Source organism: Ambystoma mexicanum, chromosome 4q (genome assembly GCF_040938575.1).
Source record: "Ambystoma mexicanum isolate Mex_15411 chromosome 4q, UKY_AmexF1_1, whole genome shotgun sequence".
NCBI classification, from domain to species: Eukaryota; Metazoa; Chordata; class Amphibia; order Caudata; family Ambystomatidae; genus Ambystoma; species Ambystoma mexicanum.
Window position 1 is genome coordinate 1,302,798,311 of NC_090928.1, and position 20,273 is coordinate 1,302,818,583.

At 44.5% G+C, this 20,273-nt stretch overlaps 1 pseudogene; it reads right to left on the minus strand.

The window, feature by feature from the left end:
* Window positions 1-909: 909 nt before the first annotated feature.
* On the minus strand, window positions 910-19,979 carry LOC138468407 (zinc finger protein 420-like; annotated as a pseudogene).
* Window positions 19,980-20,273: the final 294 nt, after the last annotated feature.

Sequence of the window (20,273 nt, forward strand, 5' to 3'; positions counted from 1 at the left end):
CTCCTCCACATTGCTACTCCCTCCTCCACATTGCTGCTCACTCCTCCACATTGCTACTCCCTCCTCCACATTACTACTCACACCTCCACATTGCTACTCCCTCCACCACATTGCTACTCACTCCTCCACATTGCTACTCCCTCCTCCACATTGCTACTCCCTCCTCCACATTACTACTCAAACCTTCACATTGCTACTCCCTCCTCCACATTGCTACTCACTCCTCCACATTGCTACTCACTCCTCCACATTGCTACTCACTCCTCCACATTGCTACTCCCTCCTCCACATTGCTACTCACTCCTCCACATTGCTAATCACTCCTCCACCTTGCTACTCACTCCGCCACACTACTAACCGCACCTCCACACTACTACTTTACTACTACGACTCCCCACCTTCTCCTCAAACACCCTCCTTTCAATCACACAAACAATTCACATTCAATCCCTACACTTTCACGCACACATGCAATGTAGTCCCACCTGCACTCAATAACTAATGCCCCACCTGCTACAAAAATCACATTTACACTCCATTTACCATCCTTCTTCCTGCAGGTCTCTTGGTCTCCCACCTCTGCCTCCTCTGCTCTCATCTGATCAGCCCACAACTTCCTCTTTCCTGGAATCTTGTAAACCCCCTCCCTATCCTGTGTTTGGTCTGCCAATCTAGGCCTGGCTTCCCCACCAGGAAGGGTTTTCATATAACAAACATTGTATAGTCCTTAACTCACTTTCTCTGCACAGGCCCACCGTGATAAACAATGCGTTATATACAAAAATGTAGCCAGCAAAACATTGTTTTAAAAAATGTAGTCATTCAATACAATAAAGTGTAAAAATGTTGCAACTAATAAGGTCAACAAAAAAGCTATTTTTAAGTACACAAGAGTACAAGGTTGCAACTCTAATAATGACCCAAACCTTTAATAAAATCTCATCAAAACAAAGGAAAATGAACAGTGAACCTAACTCCAACCCCATCAGCCTAGCAGCTCCCTGACGGTTTGTGGTGCTGACAAGTCAGCAGGGGTACAGGAGGGGTACAGGAGCAGTACAGGAGCAGTACAGGAGGGGTACAGCAGGGGTACAGCTGGGGTACAGGAGGGGTACAGCTGGGGTACAGGAGGGGTACAGGAGGGGTACAGCAGGGGTACACGAGGGGTACATGAGGGGTACAGCTGGGATACACGAGAGGTACAGGAGGGGTACAGCAGGGGTACAGGAGGGGTACAGCAGGGGTACAGGAGTAGTAAAGGAAGGGTACAGCAGGGGTACACAAGGGTTTGGCAGTTTTAGGATTGGTGCTATTTCAGAAGGGGAGATAGGAAGCAAGGAGCAAAGGTGCCGGTGGCGCTGCTTGTCCATCTTAAGGAAAATAGATGTACAGGGTGGCCCATGGTAGGGGGTGTGGATAGAAGGGAAGGTACGAGAAGGATAGTTAAGATCCATGGGCCAGGGTCGAGCCTAGGTTAGGTAGGGGGCCAGGGAATAAGCTTGTAAAATTCGCTCGCAGATGAGGATCTTGGGAAAGGGATGGGTAAGGGAGTGGTAGTTGATACTGAAGTGGATGATTGAGTGGCCAGATGGGTAAGGACACATGGAGAGAATAGAAGCAGAAAGTGCATGGACACAAAAGCCAAACCTTCTTCTCTTGTCAATGCTTGTTGGTATTTAAACAATATCTGTGATCTTTACATTCTTGAGGTTTTGTTCATTGATTTTCTTGATTGTTCTTTTTGTTGTTCCCTTTATGTTGTTTCATTATTTTTTCGTTGTACGTTTCTTGCAGTGGATCTGAAAGTGGATTGGTTTCTGCTCAGACACAAAGCATGCTGGGAATGTGCATCATTTCTGCCTCAGGGCATGCTGGCATCATGCCTCGAGCTGTAAGACAGAGCACACTGGATGCTATTGGCCTTCCTGTGTCCAGTGGTCACTTTCCAGGCCTCTGGAATTGCCTTTAGATGCAGTTGAGCGACCGAAAACAAGATTCAAGATGGATATTGTACATTTATGAAGGCTAAGCAGTGTCACAAACACTTCCTATGTTGATTCAGGTTTGGTGTCCAATTAAAGTGATTCTTAATTTACGTAAACGTATTGTATTTCTCACCAGTATGGATCTCTTGATGGAGTGTGAGGGCTGTAGAGAGAGTGAAACCTTTCTTAAATTCTGTGCACTCGTTTAGGTTCGCCTTAGTGTGGATCCTCTGATGCCTTCTCAGATGTGAAGAAACGCTGAAACATTTCTTGCACTCTGTGCAATCATAGGGTTTTTCCCCAGTATGGATCCTTTGATGGCTTTGCAGATGTGAGAGTTGTGTAAAGCTTTTCCTGCACTTTGAGCAGTTGTAGGGCCTCTCCCCAGTATGAATCCTCTGATGCCTTTCCAGTTTTGAGGGTTGCAGGAAGGTTTTCTTGCACTCTGCACACTTGTAATACTTAACCCCAGTATGGATTCTATTGTGTCTTTTCAGATGTGAGGAGTGAGTGAAGCTTTTCTTGCACTCTGTGCACTCATAGGGCATCCCACGAGTATGGATCATCTGATGACTTCTGAGATGTGAGGAAGCACTGAAAGGTTTCTTGCACTCCGAACATTCATAGGGCTTCTCCCCAGTATGGATCCTTTGATGGCTTTTCAGGCTTGAAGAGAGAGTGAAGCTTTTCCCGCACTCTGTGCACTTGTAAGGTTTCTCCCCAGTATGTATCCTCTGGTGGCTTCTAAGATGAGAGCGCTGTGAGAAGCTTTTCTTGCACTCTGCACACTCATAGGGCTTCTCGCCAGTATGGATCCTCTGGTGGCTTCTCAGATCCATGTGTTCCCTGAAGCTTTTCTCACATTCTGTGCACTGGTAGGGCTTCCCCTGAGTATGGATCCGCTGATGCCTTATCAATTCAGAAGAGAGACTGAAGCATTTCATGCACTCTGAGCAGTCATAGGGCCTCCCCCCAGTATGAACCCTCTGATGAATTTCCAGTTGTGATGGGTACAGGAAGCTTTTCCTGCACTGTGCACATGTATAACTGTTCTCCCCAGTATGGATCCTTTGATGGCTTTTCTGATGTGTGGAGTGAGTGAAGCTTTTCTTGCACTCTGTGGACTCATAGGGCTTCCCCCCATTATGGATCCTCTGATGCCGTCTCAGATGTGAGGAAACACTGAAATGTTTCTTGCATACCGTTCATTCATAGGGCTTCACCCCAGTATGGATCCTTTGATGGGTTTTTAGATGTGAGGATTGCAGGAAACTTTTATTGCACTCTGCACATGTGTAGGGCTTCACCCCAGTATGTATCATGTGGTGCCTTCTTAGAAGGAAGGAATGAGTGAAGCTTTTCTTGCACGCTGGGCACTCATAGGGCTTCACTCCAGTATGAATCCTCTGATGAGTGTCCAGTTGTGATGGTTGCTGGAAGCTTTTATTGCACTCTGCACACTTATAAGGCATCTCTCTGGTATAGTTCCTTTGATGGCTTTTCCGATGTGAGGAGCAAATGAAGCCTTTCTTGCATCTTCTTGTGTTCATGTTCAGGATTGTGGTTTTGGGTGATGCTCTGTTGTCTGTTGAAAGAAGCATTGTAACAGGTATGATTTAGTCTGATTATATACCCAGCTCTACAGATAAGCAACAGACCAGGCACTTTTACACTTAAAGACTGGAAACAACATAAAATACACAGTAAAACTGGACGCACAGGAGCTTGACCCCTCCTACCACCAACACAGCTGCACGGATATGCCCGCCAAAGGCTCCACAGGAAGGAGCTCTCCTGCACTGGCAGATCAGAAGAGGAAGAAAAAGTGAATCTTTTAATTTGAATGAATTACTAGGCGCAAAAACACATGGAACACAAAATATGTGTGTTTTATTAGAGTTGAGATATATTTTCAACTGTCTAAGAAAACACTGCTATAGGAGATGGCAATTACTTTTTTTACACCACAAAATTGAAAACAATATGCCACTTTAACCAAATAATACAAAGAGTGTTGTGCTAATGGAAGAATACAATTTTCAAAATAGTAGATGTATTACTTGGCTGAAAAGGGTCACCCCCAGATTATTTTCATGAGTCACCCATCCTGTCTTCAAAAGGGTATCCAAGTGTCCATCCATGAACCAATTCGACTTAATTCATTAACACACCACTACACACAACACACAACAACCCGTAATCATCTTTAAAAAATAAATCAATGCACAAAATGCATACAAGTGTGAGGTGGGGGCTTTTAACACAATCTATGGGTTAACCCTTAATAGCACAAGCAGTTTGTTACTGACCTCCTCTGAACTAATTAGCATGTTCACAGAGCAGGCAATAACGACTGGTATTACCTGTGCACATTCTTCTAAAGCGAACAGGGAACCAACAATGCCATTTCCAGGCAGGTTGTCTTCCAACAATACACTTTCTCTCTTGGAAGATGTTTATTCACTGCAACATCCTATATAACACACCAGAGTGACATCTAGAATATGGGAATATACTTTCCCTTTCTTATAGGTAAAACATGTACTTGTACATGATGCCTAATGCATGCACATGTTAAATCCATTCCAGTTTCACCATGTTTGCAATCAATTAAAATACTTCACTTATGAATTCACCCATGTTTTTGAAACACTGCAAAACTCAGTTTGTCTATTTACTTTACTCGCTGTTAAAGTTACATGTTTTCTTCACCAGCAAAACTCCAAAACATATATTGCGATCACTATTTGCTAGTCTTATAGACTTCAGGAGGGGTCATTATCGCATGGGATAATGACCCCTCCCCAACTTGGTGTTGAGTCATTATCCCATGATAATGGCCCCACCCTCGGTCTATCTTTTCCTAGTTTTTACAGCTAAGATCACAAAGGTTGATAACCTTTAAAGTGCTCCTTCAGAGGTCATTGTCAACAGATTCTTTTCTGCCTCCTGGCATGCGTTTTCAATAGCGGTGTCACAGAATCCAGGGCCACAGTTCAATTTCAGGTGATGACAAGCAGAACCAACTTTATAGTTGTCTTGCAAGACAAAGAACAGCATCTTATACTTAGCAGGACTGACCGCTCTAACATGACACAGCCTCCAGGCCCTCACCCTCAGGGTTCACTAGTCTCCTGACATTTCTTAAATCTAAGAGCATTCTCAAAATCATCACTAGGCCTTCCGGCAGCCCCATGCTACTTCCCACCATTATGACACATCATTTAATTCACTTCTAGTTCTTCTTCGCTATCATCTTCCGGTTACTGTGTGTGGCGAGTACTCTTTGAAAGTATCCTGAGGAGGGGCATTCTCGTCCCTCCCAACATGACATAATGTGTGCTCTCTGAGCGATGCTCTGCCCGTACCACACCTGGCCACTTTATGTGATCACATGTGTATAAACATCCTTAGCTGGAGTTTCTGCAGTAGCCTGGCCTTGTCAAGAAAGTGGTAGGATCCCCTCTCCGCCGGAGGTGGGAGACCTACCAGGGGGAAACCAAGAGCCAGCCTAACCCTGAGCGGGAAACTAGCTACTGGGAGGGACCCAATTTCTACCCCTTTTCCTTGTACCTGCATAGCAGTACACCTTTGTCTCACACTAAGCCTCTTTACAACAATGCTCGCTTGTAGAACCAACAAGTCAGACGAGAAAGAGCATGAAAGTCTAGCTGGCGCCACACAGAGTCATAGAGACAAAGAAGCCTGTTTTGACCTAGTTGTTAATAAGGAAAAAATTTACTGGGAACTCACCATATCCAAAGATGAAATTGAGCAACTCATTATTAAATCATTGAGATCTAGGGAAGCCGGCCCAAAAGGATGAACAAATGTGATCTTAAAATCTGACACAGCAACTCGGTCGAGAATCCTGCATGGTCTCTTTGAAAATATTATCCAAACCGAATCTCTGTCCGAGTCTTGGAGGCGAACCATTGTCATTCCTATTTACAAAAAGGGAGATAGAATGGACCCCACCAACTATCGTCCTATTGCCCTTTTAGATGCGAGAGCAGGATCTTCTCAGCCCTAGTGCTAGAAGATCTGGAGACATGGGCTGAGAGTTGATCAATTCCTACTAGACAACAAACATGCTTTCGAAAGGGACTCTCTTCTACATTTAACGGTCTCATGCTTTACACCATAAAATACCAAAGTACATGTAAGAAACTAAAACCAACATATATTGCCCTAATTGACCTAACAAAAGCCTTTCGACTTAGTCAATAGGGCCACACTGTGGGCCAAACCTAGGAAATGGGGCATACCAGAGGGCTTGCCATCATAATAGCTCTCCATCAACACATCACCTCTCAAGTTAGATGAAACCTACAAGGAGAACGTTCACCTGAAATACCCACTGTAAATGGGTGTAGACTGGGTTGTATCCTAGCTGCATTCCTTTTTAATCTTTCCCTAGCAGACCCGGCGGATGTGTTGCTTGCACACACGCTCGCTTGCCCTAATATAGGCAAAAGTCCTGTTTACGTTCTAGCGTACGCAGATGACATTGCCTGGATTGATCACGCTTCCATCGGATTACAACATCTATTAAAGGCAATGGAACCGTACGCTGGCGCAAATGAGCTAGCGATCAATCCCTCAACATCGAACACAAGGATCTCTGGACAACATTCAAACCGAAGAACGACCTAAAGGGTGTATGAACAACCACACTCTGCCAGTTGTAAAATAAGAATAATATCGAGGCTTTAATCTCAGAACATCCCAGTCTTTAAAAGATCTGACTGATGAGTTAGAGATAAAAACCACACAATATATAAGCCAATTAAAAAAATGAATGCAGTCATTATGTAGATTCCCACTCTTACCTTTGCTGAAATTCTATAAAGGGAAAGTGATACCCGCAATTTTGTACGGGCACATATGAAAAAAACACGTCTCAGATATGAATTAGGACGACACTTTCTCAAATCACATTTTGATTGGAAAGTATTACTTGTATACCAATCTATTTTAGATCCATGTAAAACTCTTTGTATGAGAATATAAGAGACCATATAAACTCACACAAGAATGAATGTCTGCCCAAATTACAAAGAGACACTGAACAAATTCTTCAGAACTGTGAGGTAACAAGTGAGATCTTGGTCACACACCCGGATAAAGCAAAGCAAGCTTTGATGAGAACCGATCAGATCACAACCAGAGCCCCATTTTGCAACCTTACAAGCACCAAAAATATTAGCGTATGCGAGAAATCGAGCAAATATGTGCTGCCCTATCTAAGAAGGTTTCCAAATCCCAAATGGCCTGCGTTTTTCTTTAAATCTGGTGAAAACACACAAAACCTCTAGAATATGGCACACTTAAGAACATAAAGAAGGGTAATGTGATTTATGTGGTGAAGGGCGTACCCAGGATGTAAGACACCTCTTCATAACTTGCACAGCCACAATTCCAGTAAGAATGAAGTATTTTGCTAGATTTGTTTACCACTTTGAGCGGCTAAATAACCAAGAATCTTGGCACAGACTGTCAGCTGGCAAATGCATCTTATCAATAGAGCTTCTGAAATTGCTAAATTAAATGCATTTTATAAAAATTCCTTTATAACATAAAAGACGAAATGATAAAAAATGTTCAATGGAAAAGTATGAAACTGATGTTTGCCTTTGTTTTTTTTTTCTTTTTAATGTTGTAAGAACTGTGTAAAAAGTCTATGTATGACAAATGTCACAATCAAAAAAATAAAAAATATATTCTTATAATCGGGGCTGGCTGGTATCAGGCTGGTTGTATATTCTTAGTCAATTACAGCAGGCTGGCATTAGGCTGGTATATGCTTGTATAATCGGGGCTGGCTGGTATCAGGCTGGTTGTATATTCTTAGTCAATTACAGCAGGCTGGCATTAGGCTGGTATATGCTTGTATAATCGGGGCTGGCTGGTATCAGGCTGGTTGTATATTCTTAGTCAATTACAGCAGGCTGGCATTAGGCTGGTATATGCTTGTATAATCGGGGCTGGCTGGTATCAGGCTGCTTGTATATTCTTAGTCAATTACAGCAGGCTGGCATTAGGCTGGTATATGCTTGTATAATCGGGGCTGGCTGGTATCAGGCTGGTTGTATATTCTTAGTCAATTACAGCAGGCTGGCATTAGGCTGGTATATGCTTGTATAATCGGGGCTGGCTGGTATCAGGCTGGTTGTATATTCTTAGTCAATTACAGCAGGCTGGCATTTGGCTGGTATATGCTTGTATAATCGGGGCTGGCTGGTATCAGGCTGGTTGTATATTCTTAGTCAATTACAGCAGGCTGGCATTTGGCTGGTATATGCTTGTATAATCGGGGCTGGCTGGTATCAGGCTGGTTGTATATTCTTAGTCAATTACAGCAGGCTGGCATTAGGCTGGTATATGCTTGTATAATCGGGGCTGGCTGGTATCAGGCTGGTTGTATATTCTTAGTCAATTACAGCAGGCTGGCATTAGGCTGGTATATGCTTGTATAATCGGGGCTGGCTGGTATCAGGCTGGTTGTATATTCTTAGTCAATTACAGCAGGCTGCCATTAGGCTGGTATATGCTTGTATAATCGGGGCTGGCTGGTATCAGGCTGGTTGTATATTCTTAGTCAATTACAGCAGGCTGGCATTAGGCTGGTATATGCTTGTATAATCGGGGCTGGCTGGTATCAGGCTGGTTGTATATTCTTAGTCAATTACAGCAGGCTGGCATTAGGCTGGTATATGCTTGTATAATCGGGGCTGGCTGGTATCAGGCTGGTTGTATATTCTTAGTCAATTACAGCAGGCTGGCATTAGGCTGGTATATGCTTGTATAATCGGGGCTGGCTGGTATCAGGCTGGTTGTATATTCTTAGTCAATTACAGCAGGCTGGCATTAGGCTGGTATATGCTTGTATAATCGGGGCTGGCTGGTATCAGGCTGGTTGTATATTCTTAGTCAATTACAGCAGGCTGGCATTAGGCTGGTATATGCTTGTATAATCGGGGCTGGCTGGTATCAGGCTGGTTGTATATTCTTAGTCAATTACAGCAGGCTGGCATTAGGCTGGTATATGCTTGTATAATCGGGGCTGGCTGGTATCAGGCTGCTTGTATATTCTTAGTCAATTACAGCAGGCTGGCATTAGGCTGGTATATGCTTGTATAATCGGGGCTGGCTGGTATCAGGCTGGTTGTATATTCTTAGTCATTTGCAGCTAGCTGGCATCAGGCTGGTATTAAAATCTTTATCAATCATAGCTGGCATCGGTCTAGTATTCTTCGGGCCACTCTTTGAGGGCACAGATATGGTCTCTTTTGAAATGCTTCCACACAATGCTAATATTTCTCCTGCTGTGTTTTTCAAATAACTTCAAGCGAGGGATAGAGTTTTGATAAATGCAATAATCTCTAAAGGATTTACGGTTGAAACGTGGCAAAATAGGGGTGCCCACTCTTACCTCTGCTTCTGACTTTGGCGGTTGAACCATTTTGAAAGTAAATGCTTCTAGGGATGAACAGGCAGAAGCTATACGATCTAAAGAGCAAGAATACTAGCTTCTGGCCAGTGCTAATGGTAATCTCCAGGTTTCCTCTCAACCAGAGGACTCTCTTAGTCATTCACTAGATATCGGCAGTGGCATCGCAATTTATATATGCCATGCTTTGAAGATCAACATATCTTTATTGACCATCAATATAACTCTAATTTAAAATGCTGGAAAAGGTACGTTGATGACGTCTTTGCTATTTGGCACGGCACTACACGCTTACTTCATAGGTTTATGCATTTTCTCAATAGATTTAATCCTCACCTTAGGTTTACCGTGCAGTTTACCGTGCACTACAGCACAATGGAAACTGCTTTCCTAGATCTCAACATCAAACATGGAGCTGATACACTTTACACCACACTGCACAAAATAAACCTACAGACAGGAAGGAACACCATTCTTCATTATTCCAGCCAACATTCTAAAAATCTTTATGTCAACCTTCCGTTTAGACAATCTCTTTGATTACAATAAACTGCAGGAAGACATCTTATTATGACCAAAACTGCAACACCCTGCTGTCTGCATTTTCGGAACAAGGTCACTCTTTGTGCATTCTTAAACATGTAAACAAGTGTGGCACACCAACAGAGAAGCATTAATTTCAACACACAAAGCCTGGTCCACCGAACCCATCAGTGTATGCATAACTACGTATTTTAGATTTACACCAAAACTCAGACAATTTATCCGACATTACTGATCCAGTTAATCCCTTAACACAATCATGGACCCTAAACTCATGTTTGCCCTTTCGGCTTGAACATCAAAGATAAACTGGTACATGCTACACAAACAACTAGTCTATGCCCAGGACCGTAGAACACCAGGGGCCTCAATACACCACACCTGACAGGACACTTTCTTGCAGCCATTGCACAACCTGCCGTTTCACCACTAAGACTACTACATTCACTGATGATGACTAATGGCAATGCAAACAACTAACAACACGCCAACTAAAAATGTTGTCTGCATTATTTCTGTTGTGATTGTAGATGTAGGCCGATGCTAGACCCCCACAAACCCCAGCAAGTCACACAAGAATGAAGTACTGATAAGGGTATGCTACAGTCTAGTATAGACCCCCAAGGGTGGGGAGGATCAAAAGGCCCGTGCGCCCTCCCCCAGCAGCTGTAATATGAACAAGAACACTGATTAGCAACCACAGGTCAGAGAGACCCCCTCACCTACAAACACCCAAAACACAGGCTTCCTGGCTGTGTTGAAAAACAAAAACACTAAAAGAATAATCCACAATCCAAGCTAAAAGAAAAACCAAAAGAAACGCAGCACAAATCACAAAGACTGCTAATATTTGACTGCCCCATACTGACGCCACTATGCCTTTTCCGCTCCCTCTATGCCTTTATTCTGTTTGTACATAATCTGTATATTTTGTATATGTTGTATATAACTGCACAGCAATGTAACCAAAGCTGAAAATGTTCTTGTTGCCTCTTGCGCCCTGATACCCTCGGGTCTGGCGTGCATTAGAAATAATAAAACAAACAAACAAACTATGTTCCAATTAGTGCAGCAAATGTTGGAGGCCCAAACAGCCAGAATACAAAATTGTCAAAAATTTGAGTGCTGTAAGAAACTACAAAATCCGTGGTTCCAATGACAAGGTAATCCAAAGGTGAGATCAAGCAATCGCTTGACGTGAACCATTCCATTAAGAAATTGTTTAAAGCACAAAGCTCCTGATTCGGCATTGTTCTATTTTGGTCTGCCGTCTGAACATAACGCCATGTAGCGTCTTGGCTTTCTGGGAATTGTGCTTCTTGCCAGAGCCATAGCAGCATGTATGCATCCCATTCATTTTCACCCACTGTTTCCTAGATAGACAGTGAGCCGAAGGCTGAACCGCGCCATTGTCCCTGCACCTGACAGCCGAGGCAATCGGACATTTCCCCCCTGCAAATCGCGCGAATGGCATGGGTGATCGTGAAAATGTTTCTGGTATTTGGCAACTAAAATATGGGCATGCGCGTTCCATACCCTTTCCAATCAATATAGTATTGCAACTGGTTCCTGTATATCTGAGAATCCAGGATCTCTGCCACCTCGTATTCCTGATTGTTACTGGTACAGGATTTGAGACACCTCGATTATGTGTTATCATATTTACCTGGGGTTTAGTTTCTTAGATCCATGCAAATGAAGATGTTTGGTGGAAAGCCAGACCTTATCCCCAAGCACATACGGGACTGTCTCACCTCAGTGTTTATCTGCCTGATACTTGTATGCTTTGTGTGCTTCTTTAAGTGTTTTCTTACTTGTTTATGTACTGACATTAGGTGTTCCACAGTGGCATATGCTTGTGGTACATTCCAGAGCTTTGGTAACATACCTGGGAATGTTTTGGGATTCCTCCCGTAGAGAGCAAAAAGACATAGCGAAATACCAATAGAGGTATGGTGGGTATTATTATATGCATATTAGGACAACGGTAGTAAAGCATACCAATGATTCGGCTGTTGATATTGTTCCAAAGTGCGGTTTAACCTCTCTGTTTGTCCATCTGTTTTTGGATGGTATGCTGATGACAAACAGAGCTCAATATCCAACAGTCAAAAAGGCTTTCCAAAACCGTGCTGTAAATTGCGGTCTCCAGTACGACACAATAGCAGTTGGCAAACCATGTAACCGGAAGACATGTCTTACTGTAAGGGCAGCTGTTTGTGTGACAGTTTGTCCTCCTTCACACAGAATAAAATGCCCCATCTTAATAAAATAGTCAACGATAACTAAGATATTTGTACAAGCATGGTCTTTAGGTAAGTCAAACATAAAGTCGAGACTCAGAATGTGCAAGGGTTCAGAGCGTACAGGCAATGGACGGAGCAACCCAAGTGGTTTCCCTGTGAGTGGCTTTGTCTGCGCGCACGTGGGACAAGGCAATATGTAGTTCTTGATTTGCTTATTGAGTCCAGGCCACCAACACCATCATTGTAATAGCTCTGTGGTTTTAGTGATACATGGGTGACCAGCAGTCTTATGGTCATGGCATGGATACAAGACTTCTTCACGTAACTGGACAAAAGTACAAGAGGCCTTGAAAATGCAGAAGACCCTGTTTCACCTGAAGCATTTACCGATTGACGTTTCTTACTGTTCTCTTTGGTCCACATCCTCAGCTCAAGGATGTCTGATATGGAAAAGCTTCAGAGGCATGCAACTCGATTAGGGAGTAGGACAGTTGCTGAGTCTTCCATTAGGCTGATGGAATAAGTGGCACCTAGAGACATCCGAGACAAGGTGTCAGCCTTACCATGACTAGATCCTGGAGATTATGTCAACACATAATCGAATTCAGTAAAGAACAAGTACTATCATGCTAATTAGGCATTGGTACAAGGAACTCCACTTAGGGCAAGCAGATTTTTATGGTCGGTGCAAAGCAACTGGCCTCATTCCAAGGCTGGCGGTGCAGAAATAAGGGTGCAGGTCGCAACGTACCGGCATCCTTTCCGTACCACCAGACTACGAGATTGTTTGCAGTGGTTTGGATCTCCCTGCAGGCATGGTTTTAACGGAAGCACCTGCAACGTTAGCAATGGTGCCAGTGCTTACGTGTCGCAATTCCTTTGGAGTCTGAATGTTGTAAGACTGGAGTCCATAAAAAAGTTATGGTGATCCGGGTCAAGTTGGTTAATGGTCAGACTATCTCAGAAAATCCTTGGATAAACTGATGATAGAAATTGCTGAATGCCAGAAGGATCTGTAGAGCCTTATTATTATGTGGTGGTGGCCATTCCAGAACAGTGTCACCTTACTATTATCCATGGTAATACCCCCGAGAGATCGAACGAATCCCAGAATGTTCACAGTGGTCTGGTGGAATCCTCATTTTTTGGCTTAGACTAAAAACGTTTTCTTGCGAGTCCTCAAAACCCAGGTCACACGTCTTTCATGTTCTGGACTGGAACTGGAATACATCGAAATGTCATCCAAAGAGATCAGTACAAACCTTTCTAATGCCTCCCGGAATACATCATTAACAAGGTGTTGGAATGTTTCTGATGCATTACACAAACCAAACGGCATTACTTGATATTCAAATAAGCCATATCGGGCACGGAATGCCATCTTCAACTCATCCCCCGTTCAGATTCGTACCAGTTTGGTATACACGCGTGTGTGTCTAACCTGTTCCAACAGAACTGTGCGAGGGTATTGTTTTTTAAGTGTAATATTATTCAGCAAACTGAAATCTATGCAAGGTCTAAGCTCCTCTGTATCCTTCTTGGAAAAAATAAAACAATGGCGAAGCACCGGATAAAACATTCTTCAGACATTCAACCAGATGACGCAAAAAGCGTCCTCTTCTCGGAAAGGGCGTATATTCAGCCACAAGGAATCTTAGCCCTGGGCAATAGATTGATCAGACAATCATACTCTCTGTGTGAGGGTAGGACAGTTGCATCTTTTTTGCTAAATATTTTCTGGAATTTTATGTGGCACGAAGGGATCATGATTGTTACCACTGTTATACGTTAAATAAGGTGTGAGGCAGCCATAATAGAAGTTACTCTGTGTGTCCTTTGTTCTGTAGTCGCGTGAACATCCTTACACCCAGAATCAAAAGAAACAGTTCCATGTGCCCAATCAATGATGGGATTATGGAAGGATAACCACAGAGTTCCAAGGATAACCCCAAAAAGGGGTGCGTCAATGAGGTTGAACGCAATATTCTTGAGATAAACCCCTACACAAGACATGCAGGGGCCGATAGTATGTTTGATCACGGGTCCCGAGGATAGGTTTGTACCATAAACGGCTTGCAAAGTTTCTGGAGCCTCTTTTTGGATGGTTGGAAAATGCGGGGTTCCGGAGTATGCAATGGCCATGTAATTCCTTGGTCCCTTCCTCAGTTCTGTGCTAAATTAGCTACCAACCCCTTCAACACTATAGAATTGTCAGCATTGAATCTCATTAACAATGGCATAGGAGGGGCCTCTTGACGGGAGAAGAAAAGGGTAACCATGGAATATCCAACTATGCCCACAATTTAATTTTGACCAAAGGCACATAAAACCTTTATAGCTAGTTACAACAGACTGGGTAAGAGGGTTCATTGGTGTATTGATTTAGCTTAGTGCTGGTTATTCAGGCAAATAAGGGCAGTCCCACCATGTATGCCTTATGGTCTTGTGTTCATGGCGACATCAGGAGGTGTTAAGATCTGTAGGTGATTGGAATACAAAGCTTGTAAGTGTTTGCACAACTTAATAGTAAACTAGTTATGTACTGGATTGTAGGGAACAGTAATATGTCTGCAGTTATTGTGGAGGACACATACCGATTCAATTCACCTGAATGCTGGGCATGCCATCACACGATGGAGATATGCAGTAGTTAAGCAGGTGCAAACTGGGTCAATCTACATGCAGATATTATGAGCAAAGCACTATGACCAAGGCTTGCATGTGTTTGGTACGCAGAGAGGTAGAAAGAATCTAATCTGTCTGAGTGATAGGTTTTGAGGTATCGATGTTAAGGTCAACAGCTGTTATGGGCCTATCTAGGAATGCAATCGAGATAATCTAGCTGTGTGTTAGGTAGCAGACAACACAGTGAGTCAACTATGCAGTTATGATCGAATGTGCAAAGGTGGTCAAGTCAATCTGTGGCTGTGCCTGATATGCAAGTAACAAAGCGACTTAATCAAAGGGAGAAGCACTGAGCGGAGGCAGCCGTTAGGTGGCGCGCACCTTCTCGGTTGTGCACACATCATGTTGCAGCCTGCTGGCGTGCTGGTGTGTTTTTGCTTTCTCTGATCCTGGCTGCCGGCGCTCAGCACTTTGGTACGGTGTCCTGTCTAGAGCAGTGGTCTGTGTTGGTGGCGATCGGTGTCCTGCCTGGAGCAGTGGTCTGAGTTGGTGGCGATGCCGTGAAAGGTGCGGTGTGCCAGTTCAGTATTTGGTGTTGCCCTCAACCGCTGTGGTTTCGATGGCTTTGGTTTTTGCCGTAGGGGGAACAAATCTCCATTTGCCAAGATGTTGGCAGTGTCTGAAGGTGCCTGCAGGTGCTGTCTCTGATGGCCAGCCTGGGGGTCAGGGGAGAGGCTTGTGGTGTTGCTTTGAACCTGGGTAAAGGGTGAACATTTTTCAGAGCACCTGTCTTGGTAAACCCTGTGCTCTGCTGTATTTTTACTGGGGCAACGTTTTCATATTCTATTGAAATGACAGTAGGTCAGAGTTCACTTTTGTTTTCCTTAGCAGTGCCTTGTACACGCTCCCAGGTGTCTAAATCGCCTTCAGCTGGTATTGAGAAGTCATGCGATGACATACCATTCAACTCCTTCACCTACTCCAGTTCACCCACCACAGATCCCACACAAGATGTTTCTAAATGTGAGTCTTTTTCTGCCCTACGGGAACCTAGTACTCCTTTGTCTCCCTCCTTCATTAAAGGGAATCGACTTTCTGAGGGACTCTTGTTGCATGCAGGCCACAAGCTGCGCCTTTTTGTATAAACTCTGATGGTGATGGAATTATTCAGGAGGATGGCATAGCTCTTCAATAAGAAGGAAGTTCAAGTAAAGTCCGGGAACACCAATCTTTTAAATCTATCTCCTGTCCCTCCTGTTTTGGCTGTTCAAGACCATGTGAGCTTATCAACGCAATCAGGCAGTGAACCTGTTATTAAGGAGGCATCGGGTTAATCTGTGAAGGCGTTCACCGTGGGAATTTCTATAATTCCACCGTGGGAATCTCTGTCATTCCATCAAGTGCAACTGTATCAATTGTTCATGGGATTATTAGAAACTGTCAATTTCAACCTATTTCCCAGGCCTCCTTTATTTATGATGCGAAGAAGTTAGGTGACTGGCAGGTTTGTTTTGAAAGACAGTATTCTATTTAAATTGATGCAGTCCAACTCCCTGTATGACGATATCAGTTGGTGGAAGGAAGTGGGAATAGGGCTTGCCAAACAACTGCAGGTGGAGTTCCTGTCAACCATGTGTCACTTATCAAACAAGTCAATATTCAGGAAGTGAACTCTCCTTATCAAGTGCAGTCTCTACCTGCAATTAGTGTGGGAGGAGGGGGGGTCCATCCCGTAAAACATGTGCGGTGCAACTCTTTCTGGAGAGTTTGCCGAATTCCAACAATACTTGCTGCGCTGGGGAATTTCGCATTGATAAGGCCCATATGCTGGTGATTATAGACAAGAACACTGAAGGTTTCATTCTCGATAAAGGAATTTCATCATTGCCATTGTTGAGAGGCCACTTGGGAGCAAACCTAGTGATGCCCTTAAGACCCAGGTCCTTTTCTGGGTGCACCAAAGGATGGGGCCTGGTGTCGTTAGATCTCCAGATCTGAAGGTTCTTCGAGGGATCCTTTTGAAGGAATGGTGCCTGCAAGAAGACACAGGGCCTCATTATAAGTCTGGCGGTAGCCGTGCTGGTAAAACCGGCAGGCTGCCGCCGGACTTGTGAATTTTACTGGCGCCTGGCTTGCCGGAGTGTTCCCGGAAGTCAGGCGGGGTAAATGTAATTCCCCATTCCCATTTGAGTCCCATTGGACTCGATGGGAATGGGGAGCATGGAAGCATCGGCACCGTTTATAACGGTACTGGTGCTTCCGTGAAACTCTGCGGGCGGGTGCCGTTCCCCCCCACCTGGTCTTCCGTGGTGGGCGGGATGCCACCCGCCCGCAGCGTCGTATTATGCCGGTCCGGTAACAACGGTGCCGGTCCGTTTATAATGGTACTGGTGCTTCCGTGAAACTCTGTGGGCGGGTGCCGTTCCCCCCACCTGGTCTTCCGTGGTGGGCGGGATGCCACCCGCCCGCAGAGTCGTATTATGCCGGTCCGGTAACAACGGTGCCGGTAGGCTTACCGGCACCGTTGTTACCGGACCGGCATGGTTAGAATGAGGCCCAGAGAGTCTATAATCGTTGTCCGCGAGCAGTCATTTCTTGGGCATTTACAAAAACCCTGTAACCCGACCTATGAACTTGAGATTAGTATTGGACCTTGATTAATTGACTCTAGGACAGTTGTTATTTCTCGAATTATTGAAACAACTAACTGTTGAATGTTGATCATTTTTTGTAATCTTGTCTTTGATGTTATGCCTTCTGTGTTTATGTGTGCCTTGATGCCTGCGGGCTTTGGCGCGTGATTAATGAATACATTAATTAATGAATTCAGTTATAAGCTAGATATGCAGGTTGTAGTATAAACAGCCGTACAATATGGGGCCAACGCAACGATTTCATCTAGCTCTGTGTTGTGTGTATGTGCACACCAACAGAATCTATGTGGCTAAACGCTTGGTATGCAGGTATTTACAATGACAGAATTCAGCTATGTATTAGGTTTGCAGTGAGACGTATGGTTAGAAGCCAAGTTAATGTCAGGACTGACTCAATGATAAACAGCTTATGTGTCAGGTGTGCATGCAGCAATATTTAGCTGTACAGATGTACAGGAGGCTGAACACAGACCCTCAAACTAGCTATGTAGGATAGCTCAGTGGGTCAATGTAGCTAGCTCTGGGTTTCCTTTGAAGGTGGCAATATAGTTAGCTATGCAGCTGTAGTGGGGGCTAAACACAAAGATTCAGTCAAGATAACTGCTAGGCATGCAGTCTAACACAACATGTCAATCAAGATTTGAAGCTAAACTTTCAGGCAAAAGAAAGTCTATTTAGCTGTGTGTTATGGGGTCAGCAGTACAATTAATATACAAATTAACAGTGTTGCGTAGGATAACAGAATGATTCTACACACCTCCATACCAGGTGTTCAGGAACAGATATCATGATCTAGACAGCTGTGGTGCCACTAATCTTTACCCAAACTGCGGACTGGGCATCCCATGATGTCATAGGCCCCTCTCTGCACGCGGGCTGTCCAATGCCAGAGCCAGGGACTTGTCGTCACTGCTTCTTCACCTCCTGGGCCACCTTGAATATACAGCCTGGGAGGACTTTTCTGCAAGGCCCGACTGACTGGACTGGATGACAGGAGCACAGCCAGGTTGCCGGCTCTGATTGGTTCCCACCTGCATATATTACACTGCTTTTAGCTCTCAGTGGGTTCCCTAACTTCACTGATCATACTGATTTTAGAAAACACTGATTTCAGCTCTCGGTGGGTCCCACCTGCATAGAAAACACTGATTTCAACTCGCAGTGGGTTCCATACCTCCACTAGTCATACTCATTTGAGCTCTGAGTGGGTCCCATCTGCATAGATCACACTGATTTCGGCTATCGGGTCCCATCTGCATAGATTACACTGTTTTCAGTGGGTCGCACCTGCATAGATTACACTGATTTCAGCTCTCAGGGGATCCCACCTGCATAGATGACACTGATTTCAACTCTCAGTGGATCCTACCTGCATAGATGACACTGATTTCAGCTGTCGGTGGGTCCTACCTGCATAGATGACACTGATTTCAACTCTCAGTGGGTCCTACCTGCATAGATGACACTGATTTCAACTCTCAGTGGGTCCTACCTGCATAGATGACACTGATTTCAACTCTCAGTGGGTCCTACCTGCATAGACGACACTGATTTCAACTCTCAGTGGGTCCTACCTGCATAGATGACACTGATTTCAACTCTCAGTGGGTCCTACCTGCATAGATGACACTGATTTCAGCTGTCGGTGGGTCCTACTTGCATAGATGACACTGATTTCAACTCTCACTGTGTCCTACCTGCATAGATGACACTGATTTCAACTCTCAGTGGGTCCTACCTGCATAGATGACACTGATTTCAACTCTGAGTGGGTCCTACCTTCATAGATGACACTGATTTCAACTCACAGTGGGTCCTAGCTGCATAGATGACACTGATTTCAACTCTCAGTGGGTCCTACCTGCATAGATGACACTGATTTCAACTCTCAGTGGGTCCTACCTGCATAGATGACACTGATTTCAGCTGTCGGTGGATCCTACCTGCATAGACGACACTGATTTCAGCTCTCAGGCTCTCAGTGGGTCCCACCGGCATAGATTACACTGATTTGAGCTCTCAGTGTGTGTAGATCTCTGAGGGACCTACCTGCACAGATCCCCTTGATTTCAGCTCCCAGTGGGTCCCACCGGCATAGATGACACTGATTTGAGCTCTCAGTGTGTGTAGATCTCTGAGGGACCTACCTGCACAGATCCCCTTGATTTCAGCTCTCAGTCAGTCCCACCTGCATAGATGACACTGATTTGAGCTCTCAGTTTGTGTAGATCTCTGAGGGACCTACCTGCACAGATCCCCTTGATTTCAGCTCTCAGTGGGTCCCACCGGCATAGATGACACTGATTTGAGCTCTCAGTGTGTGTAGATCTCTGAGGGACCTACCTGCACAGATCCCCTTGATTTCAGCTCCCAGTGGGTCCCACCGTCATAGATGACACTGATTTGAGCTCTCAGTGTGTGTAGATCTCTGAGGGACCTACCTGCACAGATCCCCTTGATTTCAGCTCTCAGTCGGTCCCACCTGCATAGATGACACTGATTTGAGCTCTCAGTGTGTGTAGATCTCTGAGGGACCTACCTGCACAGATCCCCTTGATTTCAGCTCTCAGTGGGTCCCACCTGCATAGATGACACTGATTTCAGTTCTCAGTGTGTGTAGATCTCTGAGGGACCTACCTGCACAGATCCCCTTGATTTCAGCTCTCAGTCGGTCCCACCTGCATAGATGACACTGATTTCAGCTCTCAGTGTGTGTAAATCTCTGAGGGACCTACCTGCACAGATCCCCTTGATTTCAGCTCTCAGT